Below are 20,655 nucleotides of genomic sequence, written 5' to 3' on the forward strand. Positions count from 1 at the left end.
AAACTTAAGAGTCCTAGTTTGTACAGTTTGTAAAATAGCAACCTGTAGGGTTGTCCCAGGGAGTAAAGAGATGCCACGGTCCCTGCACATCAGTACATCACAGAGGGAGGTCCTTCCTCAGCACTCCATCGTGGAAGGTGGCCTGACATGGGAGAAGGGCTTAAGCTTGGTGTTCACAGACCTTCAGGGTTTGATCAGAGCCAGGACTGGTGCCGGGAAGTACAAATGAACTCAACTGGCCTTTGTGAGGTACGTAGAGGACCCCAGAGGCAAAGAGCCTGGAAGGACCCAACTTCTAACCGGCAGCTTTTCTTAGTTGCTGCCTCCGGTCCTGGTGTCACAACAGTCTCTCCTGGCTTCATATATGTAGCTTTCCTACTCATCTTCCAGTCTTGTATCTTGACGCCTCAACAACTCTAGGTTTTTTTCTGCTGGATCCAAAAGGAAGCGCTTTTTTTTTTTTTAAAGTTTATTTATTTATTTTGAGAGAGAGTATGCATGGGGGAGGGGTAAATAGAGAGGGAGAGAGAGAATCCCAAGCAGGCTCTGCACTATCAGCGCACAGCCTGATGTGGGATTCAATCTCAAGAACCCCGCAAGTTCATGACCTGAGCCAAAATCAAGTCGGACACTTAACTAACCTACCGAGGCACCCCAGAAGTGCTTGCTATCTTTTTAACACTGTTAGAAAGGCCAACACCTAAGACCATATGTAAATGTGTCTTGGTAGGCCTGTCAAGGTATGTTATTACATGAGAATAGGGGGTGGCAAACTATGGACCATAAGTCAAACTGGGCCTACCAGCTGTTTTTATAAATAAAGTTTTATTGGAACACAGCTATTCATTTACATACTGTTTATGGCTGCTTATGTGCTACAACAGTGAAGTTGAGTACTTGTGAGAGAACATAATGGTGGTAAAACCTACAATATTTACAATCTGACCTTTTACAGAGGAAGTTTGGCAACCTCTGGACTAGAAACTGTCATTCTGGTTTGTGTAACCATGTCCTCTTTCAAAATATTAGCATCTAATTTAAGTTCATCATTAAGGAGACAGAGGCTGAAACCAAGACCAATGAATCCCAAACTTATGCTTTGAAAAAAATCAAAAGGAGGAATCACAAGAAAAGCCAGTTTGGAAAGTGCATTAGTATAATTATAAGAAATCCTGTTCTTTTTCATTTTAGTACATCTTGGGCACAAACAACATGCTGCTAGTCGCTGGTTAGCATATGGAATTAAAGGGTTCACAAAAGTAACATGATAAACTTATATTGAACCAGGCTTGGAGAGAAGTCACCAGATTGTTCTTTCTGATCCATAATGGTTTATTCTTCTTAAATATCACAGATGCACAGGTCTGGAACTGACCAACAGATCACTTAGTTTAATATTTTATTTTACTGATAAGAAATCTAAGATCCAGAGAGACCAAGTATTTTCTTACCAGTGACTGATTGGTAGTCCTGAGAAAGAATGTAAGTCCCTTATTTTTCAGGTTTAGTGTTTTTTTCTAGTAATACATCTCATTAGAAGAACAATAAACATTCTAAGTTTGAGTAGACTTTTCTACTTCTGAGGACAGTGAAAAGAGCTTCCACCTAATAATCTAACATGGTTCCCTGAAGTTCTCAAAAAAAGGACCATATTATGACTGGAAAGGGTCAGAATTATTATTGACATACTCTTTGATAAAACAGTAATACTTTCCTATGTGTATACAGTACCTTCTCATTTGCTTTGGTATAATTAATACAAAAAAAGCATGCTGGGATTATGACAGAGATTGGGCTCAATCTATAGATCAATCCAGGGAGAAACAACACAGTAACATTAGTGAATGTTCTACTTTACAACATGGTTTCTCTCTCCCTTTACTGGGTCTTCTTCATTTCTCCTGGCAATGTTTTGTCATTTGCTGTACAGAGATCTTATATGATTTTTGTTAAATTAATTAAGTGCTTTATTTTTTGAAGCTGTTGTAAAAGAAATTTTTATTATAATTTTATTTTCCAATTGTAGGTTGCTCTCGACAACTTTGACATTTATAACAGCCCTACAAAGTTGGCAAGGCAGTGATCTTTCCAGATTCATTTAACATAAGATGAGACTACGACTCAGAGGAATAAAATGACTTACTCAGCGATCTAGAGCTCTCAGGAAATGCCCAAACCAGGACTCAAGCCCAAGTCTTTTACACACCAAGCTGAAGGATCATTCTATTATCCAGCAGTATGTGAGGGTAGATGAGGAGCATATACTTATAAATTATAAGTGCTACACAAATATCCACTGGAATGGGAAAAAAAAACAAAACAAAACAACAAACCCAACTATTTTAATAGGACCAATAAAGAAACTCAGGCTCAGAAAGGCCTTTCTTGATCATCTGACCTCAAGCTACTCCTAATCACGTTACTCTGTCTTCTTCTCCTCATCAAAGCACTTATTGCTACCACTTAAACATTTTTTCATCTGTCTCTTCCCACTTGACTGTGAGCTCTCTTAAGAGCCTGAACCTCACATGTTCTATTCACCATTGATGCTTCAGTGGGCTGGCCATAAAATTCTGCCTCTCTGTCTCCTGATGTGGGCAGAACTGACTGATGGCCCCAGCTGCTGGCCTTCTGCATCCCTCAACTCCTCATAGCCATTCTCATCCAGTGTCAAAGGAAATGGCAGGAGTATTGCTACAGGCCTGTTCCTGTGAGACACGAGACTCCTTTAATCAGAGACCTTCTCTTAAGAACGCTCACTGATCCAGAGGAAACTGTCCTAGAATTGTACTGCAGTCTAATCCTTCTCCTTGCCTTCTGTCACAGGAGTCAGTCCTGTACCCCACTGAAAGGCTTTGCTCCCTTCTCCCACTCCTTCCTATTATCCCTCACAGGTGTCTCACCCAATAAATCTCTTGCAGGTCTTAACTCATCTTGCATCTGCTTCTCAGAGAACCTGAACTCCTAGCCTCAGAGTCTAAAACAGTGCTTGATGAACAAGTGGTTGGGCCAGGTTCATACTGCAGGTAAACCACAAACCCAGAATTAGAACCCAGTCCTCTGGTCCTTCAGTCCAAAGCCTTTTACACTCAGATCACCAATCATCTGAGAAATATGTCCTTGGTGCCTTTGTCCAGGGGGCCATTGCTTTGATGGATTTTTTGAAGGGAAAATGTATTCACTAATGGTCAAGTCCCACAGCTGGCCTCTCAGCCATGATTGTAATTATGGGGACTCTAGTGGGTGTAAGAACATTTGTCCCAGATTCAGAGGAAATGGAAGCTATGGTTTAGGTCAGTGAGGAAAATCTGGCTTAGGTTTAAATTAAAAGCAGCAAGAACTCTGTATGATGTCCTCTTAAAGGAATATAAGGAGAGCGCCTACCTTGGCAAAGCCACAGAAAGTCAAGAGAGCGCAAAGGCAGCGGGAAGTCTTTCCCAGGACTTTGTGCATGTGCTGAAGACTCTGTACGGGGACTTTGATGACTTGAGGCAAGGACTGCATCTGGAATTTCAGGATATGGGCTTAATAGTTAAGAGCATGGACGTTGGAACCAGACTGTCTGGGTCTGAATCCCAGCTCCTTTGCTTACTAGTTGTGTGAATTAGGGAAAGTTACTGAACCTCTGTGTGCCCCAGTTTCCTCATCTGTAAAATGGGAATAATAATAGGTATCTATCTCATAAGATTATATGAGTTAAGATCTGTGAAATGCTCAGAATGGTCCCTTGCACATAGTAAGCTCTATGTAAATATTAGCTTTTATTAGGAGTATTAGTACATTTAAAGAGACACCTTTGTTTTTGAGCACCTCAATAAATTAAGTGTAATGTATCTCAAATCAAGGAAGTCAGCAAGGTTTATCTGATAAACATACTAATCACGCTCAGTAAAAATGTTCTGGAGTTTGGGGAAAATAGAGACAGTGTTACTTAGGATGTTTCAGTATGGGGGACAGAAGAGGAGCATGGTGCATATACTCAAAGGACCGCTGTGAAGATCACTGGGAAGGCAACGACGATTTATGTGCCACACGTTTAAGAGATATTCAGTGTGCGCTTATCATGTACCAAACCCTGTGCTGTGTAATTTAAGTGGGCTCTTATCTAATCTTCATAATGATCTTGTGAAGAATGTCTTGTTTCTATTTTAGTGATACAGAAATTGAGGCTCAGAAAAGTAAATTAACTTACCTGCGTTAAGACTGACGTCATCAATGTTGTGGGTTCATGTATTTATATGATGCCAAGACCTACGCTCTTTGTATTAAAGTGGCCTTCTAGATCAGTGTGTATGTGTGTGTGTATATATATATATGTATGTATGTACACATGTGTATAAAGTGTAGGTAGGTACACTTTATAAATTATATAGCCTTATGTAAATGTTAGATGCTATCACCATCACCATAGTCTGGAACACTAGCTGGAAGCCAAGAAACCCAGGTGCCAATTCTAGCCTTGCCAGTTAGCTGTAAGATTTTGAGCAAATTAGCTCCCCTCCTTTGACCTTTGGATACTGTGTTATTTGAGGAGTTTGGAACTAAACCCTCTCTAAGGGCATTTTCAAGACTTCATATTCTAGAATTTTCTCATTCTATGAAATCTATTCCCTTCTCTGTCTTGGCTGAGTGTTTTGGCTAATATGATTCACCAGCCATGAAGAATTTTGTTCACTGACTTCATCCACAAAAGGGGCGAGGAGATGGCGAATAAAAGCAAACAATAAACAAATGATAGCTATGTAAAATGAAATTTAGGTCAGTGGCACACCCTGTCTCTTCAGTCTAGTTAGTACATCATCCATCTTGAGTTTTTATTTTTTTAAATTCTTTATTTTTGTTTATCGTTGTACTTTATAGCATGTTTGCAGCAGACCAATATTTTTACACTGTGTCCCAGCCTTCCCGGGTCACCATGGGAGTGAGAGAGGGCAGGCCTTCTGGGTCCACCTCAAGCTGGCAGCACTTGACTCTCTGTCCCCTGCAATATTCAAGGTGGCTTCCTTTCACCTGTTTTATATGTTATGTTCCATGCAAGATACAGTTAACAAGCAATGCAAAGAAAAAAGCTTGAAAATTACCATTTTGGTCTCCAATTTTAGTTTATAGTTGAAGAAACTAAGATCAACACACTGAATCAGTAACAAAGCTGAAACTTAAAACCAGGACTTTGACTCCCAATTCATATCCTAGAGACAGATGACCATGCCTACTGATTTTATTGAGCTCAGAATCCTACAAAGATCTGTATGTGAGTGGATGTTTAAATAATCAAGATCTTCTGAGGCCCAAGGTGACTTACCCCTAAAATCAAAGTCATAATTCTATCTCTAGAAGAAAAATAGACTCAGATTGGGCTTTGGAATCTGGTCTGGGACCAATTCAACAATACTTAATTACCCTCCTTCTCTAAAGATAATCAGAAGCAACTCAAAGAACAAAAATGGGGGGACGTCTCAAGAGATGTCTGAGAGCTGTCAGAGGCTTCTGGGATTGAAGAGTTGGGACGAGGTGCTCTCCTCTCTAGCAGTCTATGGGTTCTGGCAGGTAAACACTAGACCTAATCCATGCTGGCTGCCTGGGGGCTGGTGAGGGGGCATGTCTGGTACGAAAGGGAAAGCAGGAAGAGGGATCCAGGCTCAGAATGAAAAGAAGAGGGTTGGGTTTCTCCCCGACGCCTTCTCCTCTTCCAGGGGGGCTGGGCCTCCCTGGAGGCCTGGGCTAGAGCCTGCTCCAGAAGAGCACAGGGGTGCCTGTGGGGATTTTATGGAGTTCATGTCCCAACTCAAAACCTACTCTCAGTGTGAGCAGACCCAGCTGTAGACAAAAGAAAACAAACAAAAAAAGATGGAGGATGAAGGCCTGATATTTCAGAGTTATTTAGAATAACATTTTTCTTTTTAAAAAAGGCATGAGGATTTCAGATCTGGCTGGAAACTAGTCTGGATGTTTATTTTCCTCATTGTCTCAGTGGAAAAAAAGGGTGGGTGATTCAGACAGCAGCCTCCGCCTCTGGGCTGGGGCCCGGGTCAGTCTCTACTCTGTTCTTTGCTCCTCAAGGAACTTGTCAGCCTCAGGAGAAGCTACATTTTACCTCCCACATTTGCTCTAAGCTTCCAATAAGGATCCCCCAGAGGAGCTGGGGGATCTGAGCTTGGCCAAAAACCAAAACAAAACAAAACAAAAACAAAACCACCAAGAGCAAAAGGTAGGAGAGGGAACAAGGGAGGAGATGGTCCTCCCAAGGATAAGAAGAGAGAAAGGGTGAGGTCTCTGAGAAAGGCCTCTTTCCTCCCTGCCCTCCTCCATTCATGGCTCTCCCACTCACTGCATCTGGGGGAAAGGACCAAGGTCACCAGAGGGCATCTGGGTGGACTGCCTGGCTCCACCACAGCCCTCCCTGCTGTCCAATGTCCAGCTGGAATAAGGGGTCCTGACCTTTAAGGCACCAGTCCTTCTTTCTAGAAAGGAAGGAGCTGTTTGAAGATACCCCCTTCCTGCCTTTGATAATAGTCTCCCACTGAAGGTTGAAGATTTCCCAAAAGCATCCAGTGGGGACTCAGGACTTAAAGCAATTCTGCTGTCTAGTTACTAGGGAAACTCATGGATCACTAGAAGTTTCAGTATTTACAAAATACTTAAAGGTGGGGCAGCCTAACTCAAAGCTGTGGTAGAGGTAAAGAACAGTTAGTTGGAACTCTGGGAAGTCCTTATTCCACAGAGCTGGGCATATGACTGCCATGAAGCTCCTGTGAGGGGGGTCAGAAGAAGGGAAAGAGCTAAAATGATACATAGCATATGGAGGAGGCCCAGGCCTTATTTCAAAATCTTCAAGAATTACTAAGGACACTCCCTGAGTTCTAGTTCTAGTGGTTTTTTAGCTAGTCTAAGATGGATTGTGCTAAATAACATGTATTGGTGAGGGTGTAGAGAAAAAGGAACTCTCACGCATGGTTGGTGGGAATGCGAACCATGCAGCCACTGCAGAGAACAATATGGAGGTTCCTCAAAAGTTAAAAATAGAACTACCATATGATCCAGTAACCACACTACTGGGTATTTATCCAAAGAGTACAAAAACACTAATTTTATTTAAAAAATTTTGGGGGGCGCCTGGGTGGCTCAGTTGGTTAAGCGTCCACCTTCGGCTCAGGTCACGATCTCACAGTTGGTGCGTTCAAGCCTCACATTGGCCTCTGTGCTGACAGCTCAGAGACTGAAGCCTGCTTCCGATTATGTGTCTCCTTCTCTTTCTGCCCCTCCCCTGCTTGCACTCTGTCTCTGTCTCTCAAAGATAAATAAAAATGTTAAAAAAAAAATAAAACAATTTTTTTAATGTTTATTTTTTGAGAGAGAGAGAGACAGACAGACAGACAGAGTATGAGTAGGGGGGTGCAGAGAGAGAGAAAGAGACAGAGACAGAATCTGGAGCAGGCTCCAGGCTCTGAGCTGTCAGCACAGAGCCCCATGTGGGGCTTGAACCCACAGGCCATGAAATCATGACCTGAGCAGAAGTTGGGCTTAACCAATTGAGCTACCCAGGCGCCCGACAAAAACACTAATTTTAAAAGATACATACACCCCTATGTTTATTGCAGCATTATTTACAACAGCCAAATTATGGAAGCAGCCCAAGTGTCCATCAACTGATGGATAAAGATGTGGTATATATACACAATGGAATATTACTCAGCCATAAAAAAGAATGAAATATTGCCATTTGCAACAACATGGATGGAGCTACAATGTATTATGTTAAGCAGAAAAAGTCAGAGAAAGACAAATACTGTATGATTCCATGCCTATGTGGAATTTAAAAAAAACACAAAAAGTGAACAAAGGAAAAGAAAGAAATAAACAGGGGCGCCTGGGTGGCTCAGTCGGTTGAGCGCCGACTTCGGCTCAGGTCACGATCTCGCGGTCCGTGAGTTCGAGCCCCGCATCGGGCCCCTGTGCTGACAGCTCAGAGCCCGGAGCCTGTTTCAATTCTGTATCTCCCTCTCTCTGACCCTCCCCCATTCATGCTCTGTCTCTCTCTGTCTCAAAAATAAATAAACGTTAAAAAAAAAAATTAAAAAAAAAAAAAAGAAATAAACCAAGAAGCTGACTCTTAACTATAGAGAACTGATGGTTACCAGAGGGGAGGTAGATGGGGGGGATGGGGATAAAGGAGTGCACTTGTGATTAGCGCTGGGTGTTGTATGGAAGTGTTGAATCACTATATTATATACCTGAAACTAATATAATACTATATGTTATCTATACCTGAATTAAAATAAAATTAAATAAGATAGATTATGCTACCTTGCTAATTTAGCCCTCGAAGTTTAATATTCATGTATAGACAGCACTTTACTTTCTAAATGGTCAGTTCTCAGTAACGTAGAAACTTCCTGCTTTTACCCCCTGCTGGCTATTTTGTGACTTACGAGAAGCTGTAGCAAACAGGTCTGCGAAGCAGAGCTAGGACTAATGAGGAGGTAGAGCACACAGTCCTTGGACGGAGTTAAAGCCTTGGATTCTAGCCTCAGCAACACTGCTTTCTGCACCATTTAAACCTTAGCATCCTTACCCGTGCAAGAGGAAGAATGCTAGCAGCCCTATCTTATTTTGTTTGTTTCTTTACACTGAAAGGAGACTGTATAAGCGTTTTGTAGTCTGTCAAGTTCTCTAAGGACACCAGATACTTAAATCCTGTTCATCTTGGCCTAAACATATAAAAATCATCATCACCACAACCACTACAGGGAAAACAGTGAACCAAGCAGGTATTGTTCACACTGTGCAACTATTGTCCTACCTTCCTCCCAACAACTGAGAGGGAGCATCACTTCCACTTTATAGATGATGAAACCTCAAAGAGATAAAGTTACTTATGCAGTATCATAGAGCAAATAAATCACAGAGCTGGGACTCAAGTACAGCTAGTGTGCCTTTCAGAGTCCATGTAAAAATGGCTGTGCAGGCCTCAGAATAGTTACTGAATACATAAAGGAGGGAGGGGACAAAGGGAAGGAGTCCTCGCCTTGGAGGATTCAAAGGATAGGGGTGAGGGCTTCCTAACAGTGGATGCCTCCTGAGCCCATGAATAATTCATCAAAGCTCTGTGCTGATGGCTGGTTCTTTTTGTGTGTGGTGCATCTGGTCAGGGACAGCTGCCCACAACTGGGCCACAAATGTGAGGACTCAGACTCGCCTGCTCATAAACAGAGCTCACAGAAGCTTCCTGCTCCCTTACTCTGGGGACTGAAGGCTATTTTGATTCCCAGAGGAAGATGGGGTTCTTATTTTTGTGCTTGTGCGTACATCTGTGCGCGCACACCCCCCGCCGCCCCCCCAGACTCTACACATGTGATATGAAACCTTCTTGATATTCTTGGAATTGCTTTTCCTTCTGGAGCATCATCCCTGGTTTCCTTTTGGACAGAGTTTCCTCCATCCTTATGTCCATATTTAGACTCAGTTTCACTCCTGGTCTGTTCTTGATCCTAGACAGCTTTTATCCTAGGCATTTTTGGCTAGGGTATGTGAGGAGTTGGAGGGTGGCAGTAGAAAGAAGAGGCTGGGGGTGGCAATAAGGCTTTTTTTTTTTTTTTTTTAAGACTCCATCTGCCATAGAACCTCTTCCAGACGAAAGTGAAAAACAGAAGTGTTTTTTTTTTTTTTTTTTAAATGGGTCCCATCACAACTCTTACATAAAGAAGGAAAAAGGGTATATCTGCTTGAAGGAGGCTTCCCATGGAATGGAATGTTTCCAGGATCAAGCAGTGAGCAGGGATACAGCCTTGCACAGCCCCAGGGGATAGCTCTGCACAGAACACAAGGCCAATACTCCTCTGGGGACTATGAAACCGAAGTGGCTGTCAGAGGTCTGAGGTCTGTCTTGGTGAATCCAGAGAGAAGCAGAGTCACTGGGGGAGAAGATAATTTTATCTCTATTCAACAAAAGGACACTGGGATTCCAATCACATGACCTGTTCATATAACCCCAGAGTTGTGATTCAAACTCAGGTACCCTTACCCCCAGCCTACAGATTCAGCAATAGTGTGTGATAACTGGATTAAAACCCTAGAGTTTACTAAATTCTTGGGACAGTCCAGTGGAAGGATTTGAGCAATATGGGTTGGTGAGGAGGGAAACCTGAGCCAGCTGTAGGACCCCTTGTGGAAGGGGTCAGAGAGTGCTTCCAGCCCAATGCATAAGGTCCAAAGAGGCAACAATATCTGGGCTTGGTTCTGGCATATGTTTATATTCCAGGAGGTAAGAGACAAAGAGCATATTACTTAAAAAAAATTTTTTTATGTTTAGTTTTTTTTTTTAATTTTTTTTTTAACGTTTATTTATTTTTGAGACAGAGAGAGACAGAGCATGAGTGGGGGAGGGGCACAGAGAGAGGGAGACACAGAATCTGAAGCAGGCTCCAGGCTCCTAGCTGTCAGCACAGAGCCCGACGCGGGGCTCGAACTCACGGACTGTGAGATCCTGACCTGAGCTGAAGTCGGACGCTTAACTGACCAAACCACCCAGGCGCCCCTGTTTATTTAGTTTTTGAGAGAGAGAGACAGAGCATGAGTGGCAGAGGGGCAGAAAGAGAGAGGGAGACACAGAATGAGAAGCAGGCTCTGGGTTCTGAGCTGTCAGCACAGAGCCTGATGCAGGGCTCGAACTCACGGACCATGAAATCATGGCCTGGGCCAGAGTCAGGGGTTCAACCAACTGAGCCACCAGGCACCCCAAGAGGCAGCATATTATAATGCAAAGTCATACCTGGGTTAGACTAGAATCTTGGCTGTCATTTTCTAGCTGTGTGATTTTGGGTCAAAACTATTCCTCCCTCAAAGGATTCATGTGAATTTTTAGTGAAACTTTATGCAGAGCTTCTACTTCACATAGAGTACATGCTCAATATATAGCTCCAATTATTTTCTTTTGTGGCCACTGAGGGTTAGGCGTCAGTACCGGGTGTTTTCCATATAAGAAGGCTGCTGACACTGACACCCAAGAGACTGGATTATTCTCAGTAAGCCCCAGCAAAATGAGAGCAGTGTTGTATTAAGGAAGCCTCAGGGACAGATGACAGAGAGCCCATGTGAACCCAGCCGAGGCAGGTAGGAGGACAGAGAAGAGCTGGGGTCCTGGAGTGCTAGGCAGGGAAGAAGAAGCACTCATTCTCCTTATTTGAAAAGAATGGAAATAAGTCAGTCAGAGAAGGACAATATCATATGTTTTCACTCATATGTGGATCTTGAGAAACTTAACAGAAGACCATGGGGGAGGGGGGGAAGTTACAGAGGGAGGGAGGCAAACCATAAGAGACTCTTAAGGACTGAGAACAAACTAAGGGTAGATGGTGGGCGGGGGAGAGGGGAAAGTGGGGGATGGGCAGGGAGGAGGACACTTGCTGGGATGAGCACTGGGTGTTGTACGTAAGCCAATTTGACAATAAATTATATTTAAAAATGAAAACATTAAAAATGAAAAAAAGAAAAGAATGGAAACACAGTTGATAAAAGTGATTAAATGAAATAAATAAAAGTAGGTAATCAAATGTTAATTTCCTTCCTGCTTCTCCTCTAGTCCTGACTCTCCGTTAAAAAACCCCACTTATTTGGGTGATTAGGCTTTAATTCCTTATCTGAGGGTTTTATAGACATAATCCATTTTTAAGAAAGTCTCTAAATTAAAACGTAAGCCATTATGTGGCCGGATCTTTTAACACAGTAAATTCTCCTATGATGGAAGAAAAGCCTGTTGTCTCCCTCAGAAAGATCTCACAAAGAATCCAAAACTTCTGTTACAGACAATATCCTTGCTCTGGTAATGAAACTACCTGGCATCTAATAAAATAAACCCCTTAAGAAAAGAAGTTGAAGGTTTAAGGGAATATATCTTTTAAAAGACAAGGGTAGTGGAAAAATACTGACTTGATTATTTGTTACTTATCCCTCCTCCCTTCCCTCACTGAGCTGGTGGTACAGGCTGGTGTCTCCATGCTTGGTGATGCCTCTATTACAGTACTCCCCCGTGACTGCCTGGTTAGAGGTCTGCCCCCTTCACTAGACTAAGATATCTGAGCACTGGAACTCTACTGGTCATCTTTGTAACCTCAGTGGTTGTGACAAGGACCATCACAAAATAAGCGCATGAATGGATGAATTTTCCTACCAAAGAAAACAAGCCTAGATAAATATGTGGTTCTACATATTTGCATTTGAACTGTACTTAAATCCTATACAATAAAAGGATCCAGATAATAATTCCTTTTTAAATTTGTGATTAAAAAAATATATTTGCACCAAGAGTAGTTTTTGTTATATCTCAAGGATATGTTTGTCTTGGTAGGAACACCTCTAATCCCACAAGGAAATAATTCAATTAAAAGGAATTTGCTCACATAGATTAATGGAACAGAAGAGAAAACCCAGGAAATAAACCCACAATTACATGGTCAATTAATCTTCGACAAAGGGGGAAAGAATATGCAGTGGGAAAAATAGTCTCTTCAACAAATGGTGTAGGGAAACTGGACAGCCACATGCAAAAGAGTGAAACTGGACACTTTCTTACACCATACACATAAATAAACTCAAAATGGATTAAGACCTAAATGTGACACTTGAAACCATAAAAAATCCCTAAGAGAGCAGAGGCAGTGATTTCTCTGACACTGGTTGTAGCAGCTTTTTTTCCTAGATGGGTGTCCTGAGGCAAGGGAAACAAAAGCAAAAATAAACTATTAGGACTTCATCAAAATAAAAATTGTTGTGAAGGAAACGATCAACAAAACTAAAAGGCAACCTATGGAATGGGAGAAGACATTTGCAAATAACATATCTGATAAAGGGTTAGTACCCAAAATAAATAAAGAGCTGATACAACTCAACACCCAAAAAACAAATAATCCAATTAAAAAATGGGCAGAAGAGGGGCGCCTGGGTGCTTCAGTTTGCTAAGCATCTGACTCTTGATTTCAGTGCAGGTCATGATCTCACAGTTCATGAGATCAAGTCCTGTGTTAGGCTCTGCTCTAACAACGCAGGGATTCTCTCAGCCCTTCCCCAGCTTACATGCATGTGCTCTTTCTCAAAATAAATAAATACTTTTTAAAAAAATGGGCAGAAGACATGAACAGATATTTCTCCAAAGAAATCCAGATGGCAACAGACACATAAAAAGATGCTCAACATCACACATCATCAGGAAAATGCAAATCAAAACCACAATGAGATATCACATCACACCTGTTGGAATGGCTAAAATAAAAAATACAAGAAGAAAAAATTAAAAAACACAAGAAACAACAGATATAGGCGTGGATATGGAGAAAAAGGAACCCTCGTGCACTATTGGTGGAAACGCAAACTGGTGCAGCCACTGTGGAAAACAGTATGGACGTTCGTCAGAAAGTTGGAAATAAAACTATCCCGCAATCCAGTAATCACACTATTGGGCATTTACCCCCCAAATACAAAAACACTAATACAAAGGGATACATGCACCACTATTATTTACAACAGCCAAACTACGGAAGTAGCCCAAATGTCCCTCGATAGCTGAATGGATAAAGAAGATGTGGGGTGTGTGTATGTGTGTATGCATGTGTGTGTCTATGTGTATGAATGAAATCTTGCCATTTGCACCAACATGGATGTATCTAGAGTATATTATGCTAAGTGAAAAAAGTCAGTGAGAGAAAGACAAATACCATATGATTTCACTCATATGTGGAATTTAAGAGACAAAACAAATGAGCATAGGAAAAAAGAGAGAAATCAAGAAACAGACTCTTAACTAGAGAGAGCAGAGGGTTACCAAAGGGGAGGTGGGGGAGCAGTGGGTGAAACAGGTGATGGGGATTAAAGAGTACATTTATTATGATGAGCACTGAGTAATGTATAGAATTGTTGAATCACTATGTTGTAATATAATATTGTATGTTAACTATATTGGAATTAAAATTTAAAAACTTAATTAAAAAAAAGCAATTGCTTTCTGATTACTTTCTTCCCCAATCATACCTATTATTATTTTTTTTTTAAGCTGAGGTATTCTTTGGACTTATCTCTAACATTTATGAAAGCTTGGAGACTGGGGTTGGGGAGCTAAGTCTATGGTTTTTCCCTCCTGCCTTTTTTTTTTTTTAATTTTTTATGTTTTTATTTTATTTTTGAGAGAGAGACAGAGTGTGAATGGGGGAGGGGCAGAGAGAGAGTGGGAGACTCCAGACTCTGAGCTGTCGGTGGAGAGCCTGACGTGGGACTCAAACTCACAGGCTGTGAGATCCAACCTGAGCTGAAGTTGGATGCTTAACCGACTGAGCCACCCAGATGCCCCTCCCTCCTGTTCTTTTGATTCCTTTTTTATTTTCTCTCTCCCTTTTTTCCCCAATAAGCTTTTTATTCTTTCATCAGGAATAAAATAAAGGGAAAAACAAAAAATTCATGAAGCCCATAAATGACAGAAATTTGGGGAAATTCCATTCAGGAAACAAAGATTATACCAAAGATCCTAAGAGTAAATGCAGACTCATAATCTGCAAGGAAGAATAGAATCACAGAATTGCTAAGACAGGACATCTAGTCCAGGCACAACTGACTACATAATTTGTAGAGTCTGGTACAAAGTGAAAATGAGGCTCCTTGTTCAAAAGTTAAGAACTTCAACACAAATAAATGGAAAGATATCTCATGTTTATGGATTGGAAGAATTAACATTGTCAAAAGGTTCACACTACCCAAAGCCATTTACAGATTCAATGAAATCCCTATCAAAGCTCCAATGTCATTAAAAAAATTTTTTTTAATGTTTATTTATTCTTCAGAGAGAGAGAAAGAGAGACGGAACATGAGTGAGGGAGGGGCATAGCAAGAGAGGGACACAGAATCCGAAGCAGGCTCCAGGTTCTGAGCTGTCAGCATACAGCCTGACGCGGGGCTCGAACTCACAAGCGAAGAGATCATGACCTGAGCTGAAGTCGGACACTCAGTGGAGACAAGTGGGCACCCCTCCCAATGTCATTTTTTTTTTACAATAACAGAAAAACAATTTTAAAATTCATATGGAACCACAAAAGATTCCAAATAGAGAAAGCAATCCTGAGAAAGAAGAATAAAGTTGCAGGTATCACACGTCCTGATTTCAGCCTATACGACAAAGCTATAGTAATCAAAACAGTATGGTATGACATAAAAACAGACACACAGATCAATGGAACATAATAGAAAGCCTCACATGTATGGTCAACTAATATTTGACAAGGGAGCCAAGCATACTCAGTGGGGAAAACATAGTGTCTTCAAAAAAAAATGGTGCTAGGAAAACTGGATACTGACATGCAACAAATGATACTGGACCCTTATATTATATTACTCACAAAAACTAACTCAAAATGGATTAAAGATTTAAATGTAAGACCTAGGGGCATCTAGGTGGCTCAGTTGGTTGAGCATCCCACTCTTGATTTCAGCTCAGGTCATCATCTCACGGTTCTTGGGATAGAGCTCTGCATCTGGCTCTGCACTGACAGTGCAAAGTCTGATTGGGATTCTCTCTCCTTCTCTCTCTGCCCCTCCCCCACTCACGTGTGCATGCTTAGATAAATAGATAGATAAATGTAAGATCTGAAACCATAAAACTCCCAAGAGAAAACAGAAAAAAAGATTCCTTGATGGTGGTATTGGCAAGGAGTTTTTTGGATATGATACGAAAAATACAAATAAGAAAAGCAAAATTAAACAAATGGAACTACATTAAACTAAAAAGCTTTCGTGGCTCAGTCAGTTAAGCACCCGATTTAGGCTCAGGTCATGATCTCACAGTTTGTGAATCTGAGACCCGCGTTCAGCTCTGTGCTGACAGCTCAGAGCCTGGAGCCTGCTTTGGATTCTGTGTCACCTCTCTCTCTGCCCCTCCCCCACTCATGCTGTCTCTCTCAAAATTAAATAAACATTAAAAAAAAAAACTAAAAAGCTTTGGCACAGCAAAAAGTAACAAGATGAAAAGGCAATCAAAGAAATGGAAGAAGATATGTATTTTCAAATATCTGATACGGGGTTAATATCTAAAGTACATAAGGAATTCCTACAACTCAATAGCAAAAACAAAAATAAAAACAGATAACCCAATTAAAAAGTGGTCATAGGATCTGAATAGACACTCTTCCAAGGAAGATATTCATATGGGCAACAGTTACCTGAAAAGGCACAGGTCATTAATTATCAGGGAAATGCAAATAAAACCAAAACCACAATGAGAGAGACTGCTAATGGGCTATTATCAAAAACTAAGAGATTACTGTGAACAAGGATGTAGAGAAAAGGGAACCCTTGTGACTACTGGTGGGAACATAAATTGGTACAGCCACTATGGAAAACAGTATGGAGGTTTCTCAAAAAATTAAAAATAGAATACCATATGATCCAGCAATTCCAATTATGCATATATATCTGAAGGAACTGAAATCACCTTGAAGAGGTATCTACACCCCCATATTCACTGCAGCACTACTGATAATAGCCAAGACATGGAAACAATCTGTGTCTACTAATGGATGAATGGATAAAGGAAATTTTATAAATACATATGTAATATTATTCAGTCATAAAAAATAAGTAAATCCTGCCATTTATGACAATATAGATGAACCCTGAGGGCATTATGCTAAGTGAAATAAGTCAGAGAAGAACAAATACTGTATAACCTCACTTAATACGTGGAAGCTGAAAAAAAAAACAAACTCACAGAAACAGAGAGTAGATTGGTGGTTACCAGGGGCAGAGGCAGGGGAAATGGATGAAGATCAAGGGTACAAACTTCTAGTTATAAAACGAATTAGTCTTGGGGATATAATGTACAACATAGTGACTATAGTTAATAATACTGTAATATATATTTGAACATTGTTGAGAGAACAGGTGTTAAAAGTTCCCACCATATACACACACAAATCCTAACTATGTGAGATAATAGATGTGTTAACTAACCTTACTGTGGTAATCATTTTGCAACATACACATGTATCATATCATCACACTGTACACCTTAAACAATTATAAAAAAAAAATGAAGGACTTCAAAATGGGGAGAGTACAGCATTACCCAAGTGCAAGGCTAAGGGTGGAGCCCTGTGAGACTGCATAGGTCTCATGCTCATGATGCTGGCCCTAAGTCTGGACGGGGGTTCCCAAACCTGGCTGGCTGTCAGAATCAACTTAGGAACTTTAAAAAATAAACTGAGATATAATTCATGTATCATAAATTTCCCCAATTTCAAAATGCAAAATTCAGTAGTTTTTAGTATATTCACAAAATTTTACAACCATCATCACTATCAAATCCCAGAACACTTTATCCCCCTAAACGAAATCCCATACTCGTTAGCAGGCACTCCTCATTCTCCCACTGTCAACCACCAATCTATCTCCTGTCTCTATGGATTTGCTAATTCTGACATTTCAAATAAATGGAATAAAAAACGATGTGATGCGTTGTGTTTTCTTCCATTTAGCACAATGTTTTCATGATTCATGCATGTGTAGAATGTACAACGTGGAATGTTAGATCATTCCATTTTATGGCTAAATAATACACACACACCACACCACATACTGTTTACTTGTTGGATAATGGACTAACCTGATGGATAATTCAGGTTGTGTTCACTTTTTGGTCATCATGAATAGTGCTGCTATGAACGTTTGTGTGCAAGTTTTTGTGTGAACATTTGTTTTTATTTCTCTTGAGTATATGCTTAGGAAGAGAATTACTGGGTTGTAGGTTTAACTTTTTGAAAAATTTCCACACTGTTTTCTGCAGTAGCTGTACCATTTTACACTCCTGCTAGCAATGCTGAGGGATGGATGAGTAATGGATGTTTCTCCACACCCCTGCCAACACTTGTCATTGTCCATCTTTTTGATCACAGCCATTCTAGTGGGTATGAAGTGGTATCTCATTGTGGTTTTGATTTCCATTTTCTAATGCGTAATCATGTTCAGCATCTTTTCATGTGCTTATTGACCATCTATTCTATGTATTTTCTCTGGAGAAATGTCTACACAGTTCCTTTGCTCGTTTTCAAATGGGGTCATCTTTTTGTTGCTGTTATTGACTTGTAAGAGCTCCTTTTATATTCTAGATACTAGACCTTTATCAGGTATATGACCCAGAAATATTTTCTCCCATTCTGTAGAAAGGGCTTTAGAAACTATTTTTTTTTTTTAACGTTTATTTATTTTTGAGACAGAGAGAGACAGAGCATGAACAGGGGAGGGTCAGAGAGAGAGGGAGACACAGAATCTGAAACAGGCTCCAGGCTCTGAGCGGTCAGCACAGAGCCCGACGCGGAGCTCGAACTCACGGACCTCGAGATCATGACCTGAGCCGAAGTCAGATGCCTAACCGACTGAGCCACCCAGGCGCCCCTAGAAACTATTGATTCCTTAGCCTAAAATCAGATCTACTGAATCACCACCTGTAATTTAAAAGGTAAAGAGCTTTCAGGTGATTCAGATGACCCAAGAGGCTTGGGAATGAGTAATTCAGACCAGGGCTTCTCAAAATTTAATTGTATACAAAATTTAATGTGCATACAAATCACCTGGAGATCTTAATAAAATTCAGATTTTGGGGCAACCAGAACACCACCATTAGAATACTACGGTAATCACTGTTGCACACATGATGACTGTGAGCATCCATTGGTGAGTGTTAGAATTAGGGCGAAAGTTTAAGGAGAAATAGGATAATTGATCATTAAAGTATTTCCTCCAAAATATTTATTAATTGCAAAAGCAAAGACAGTGACTTTACAGTGGAGAAACTTGGCAGATACCACCTTAACCAAGAGATCAAGGTTCACATGACCAGTAGGTAATAAGACATACTGCTACCACGTGTCCTCTGATACAATGTGAGAAAGGCACACCTCTGTGTACTCTCCCCCAAACTGATAGCCTCCATCTAATCATGAGAAAACATCAGATAAACCCAAACTGAGGGACACTCTACAAAATATCTAACCAATACTTTTTGAAAGTATCAAAGTCAAAAAAAAAAAAAAAAAGAAAGAAAAAAAAAGAAAGACTTAGGAACTGTCACAGATTGGAGGAGATATGGAGACATAATCACTAAATCTAATGTGGTATGCTGGACTGAATCCTGAAGGAATCAAGGCAAGGGTGAAAAAGAGGTGAAATCCAAATATACTGTACTTGAAAGCTTTGTACCAATGTTAACTGCCCAGTTTTGATAGCTGTACCATGGTTGAGTAAGATAGGGAAAGCTGAGGGAAAGGTACATGGGAACTTACTGTACAATTTTTGCAACTCTACTGAAAGTCTAAGATTATTTCAAAATAAGTTTAAAAAATACATATATATTCTGATTCTGCAACTCAGAGTTGGAAGTTCCCATGAGAAGCTGATGCTTTGGGTTCCCCAACCCCACTCTAAGTAGCAAGAGTCTAAACTAGCTGTTTTCAGACTTAATCGTGCATCAGAATCGTGGACCAGAATCACCAATCTGTAAAAACACAGATTGCTGGGCCCTACTCCAAGAGTTTCTGATTCAGTAAGTCTGGCTGGGGTGATCCTAAGAATCTGCATTTCTAACAGGTTCTCAGATGATGTTGATGTTGCTGATGAGCTAAGAATGGTTTCCGTGTTTTTTAATTTTTTTAAATTTATTTATTTTGAGAGAGAGCACGCACACGTGTGCACATGAGTGGGGAAGGGGCAGAGAGAGGAGAGAAAGAATCCCAAGGAGGCTTTACACTGCTGAACCCATGAACTGTGAGATCATGATCCAAGCCAAAATCAAGAGTCAGATGTTTAAAAGACTGAGCCACCCAGGAGCTCCAGTTTGTATGTTTTTAGAGGGTTGCAAAAAAAATTGGCCTTCAAATATTTACAGAAAATGGTTGCTGAGCCTCGGATGCTTGCTACTCAGAATGAAGCTGTGAACAGACACTTATGCCTAGGTCACACCCCTGAGATTCCTAGTGAGCTGATCTGGCATGGGTCCTTGGCATCAACATTTTAAAAATGCTCCCCTTTAATTCTGTTGTGCAACCAGGTTTAAGAACTACTGATTTAAGCTCTCCGCCTGCCTCAGGAAAAAAAAAAAAAAAACCCAAACATAAAAACCTATTTCTCAATCATCCCCAAGTTTGGGGATGAGCCCAAACAACTGTCAAAGGGCATTTCTGCAACTTAAAACTCAGTTACAAAAGTTGGGCTACTATTCTGTGAAAGTCAACAAGACCCAAATATAAATCGGCATTTCCCTCTCTCACCTATTCCCTCCCAAGTGAATATAAAAGAACACTGGATTATATATCAACAGTAATTACCCCAAACCCAAAGGAAAAAAAGTGGCACGTGTAGCTGTGCAGGATGGTCTGAAATAGATGGGCTAGAACACGGAGAGGTGGACCAGAGAAGGAATCAAGGTGAGGACTGCCCTCTGGGATAAGTGGTGGGTAAGAGAGCACAGAGGGGGCTGGGGCGCCTGGGTGGCGCAGTCGGTTAAGCGTCCGACTTCAGCCAGGTCACGATCTCGCGGTCCGTGAGTTCGAGCCCCGCGTCAGGCTCTGGGCTGATGGCTCGGAGCCTGGAGCCTGTTTCCGATTCTGTGTCTCCCTCTCTCTCTGCCCC

At 41.0% G+C, this 20,655-nt stretch overlaps 1 protein-coding gene across 2 annotated transcripts in view; it reads right to left on the minus strand.

Moving 5' to 3' along the window:
- The window catches only part of GAB2 (GRB2 associated binding protein 2), a 186,953-nt gene that overhangs the window by 36,538 nt on the left and 129,760 nt on the right, over positions 1-20,655 (minus strand). Inside the window, exon 1 of one of the 2 annotated variants that reach the window (XM_049619776.1) lies at positions 43-15,959. The exons of the other annotated variant lie outside the window; for it this stretch is intronic. The gene's annotated coding sequence lies outside the window, so the exon portion shown is untranslated. Of the gene's footprint in view, positions 1-42; positions 15,960-20,655 lie in introns of those variants that run through there. 2 annotated transcript variants of the gene reach the window in all.

The sequence above is a fragment of the Panthera uncia genome, chromosome D1 (assembly GCF_023721935.1).
Source record: "Panthera uncia isolate 11264 chromosome D1, Puncia_PCG_1.0, whole genome shotgun sequence".
In the NCBI taxonomy this organism is placed as follows: domain Eukaryota; kingdom Metazoa; phylum Chordata; class Mammalia; order Carnivora; family Felidae; genus Panthera; species Panthera uncia.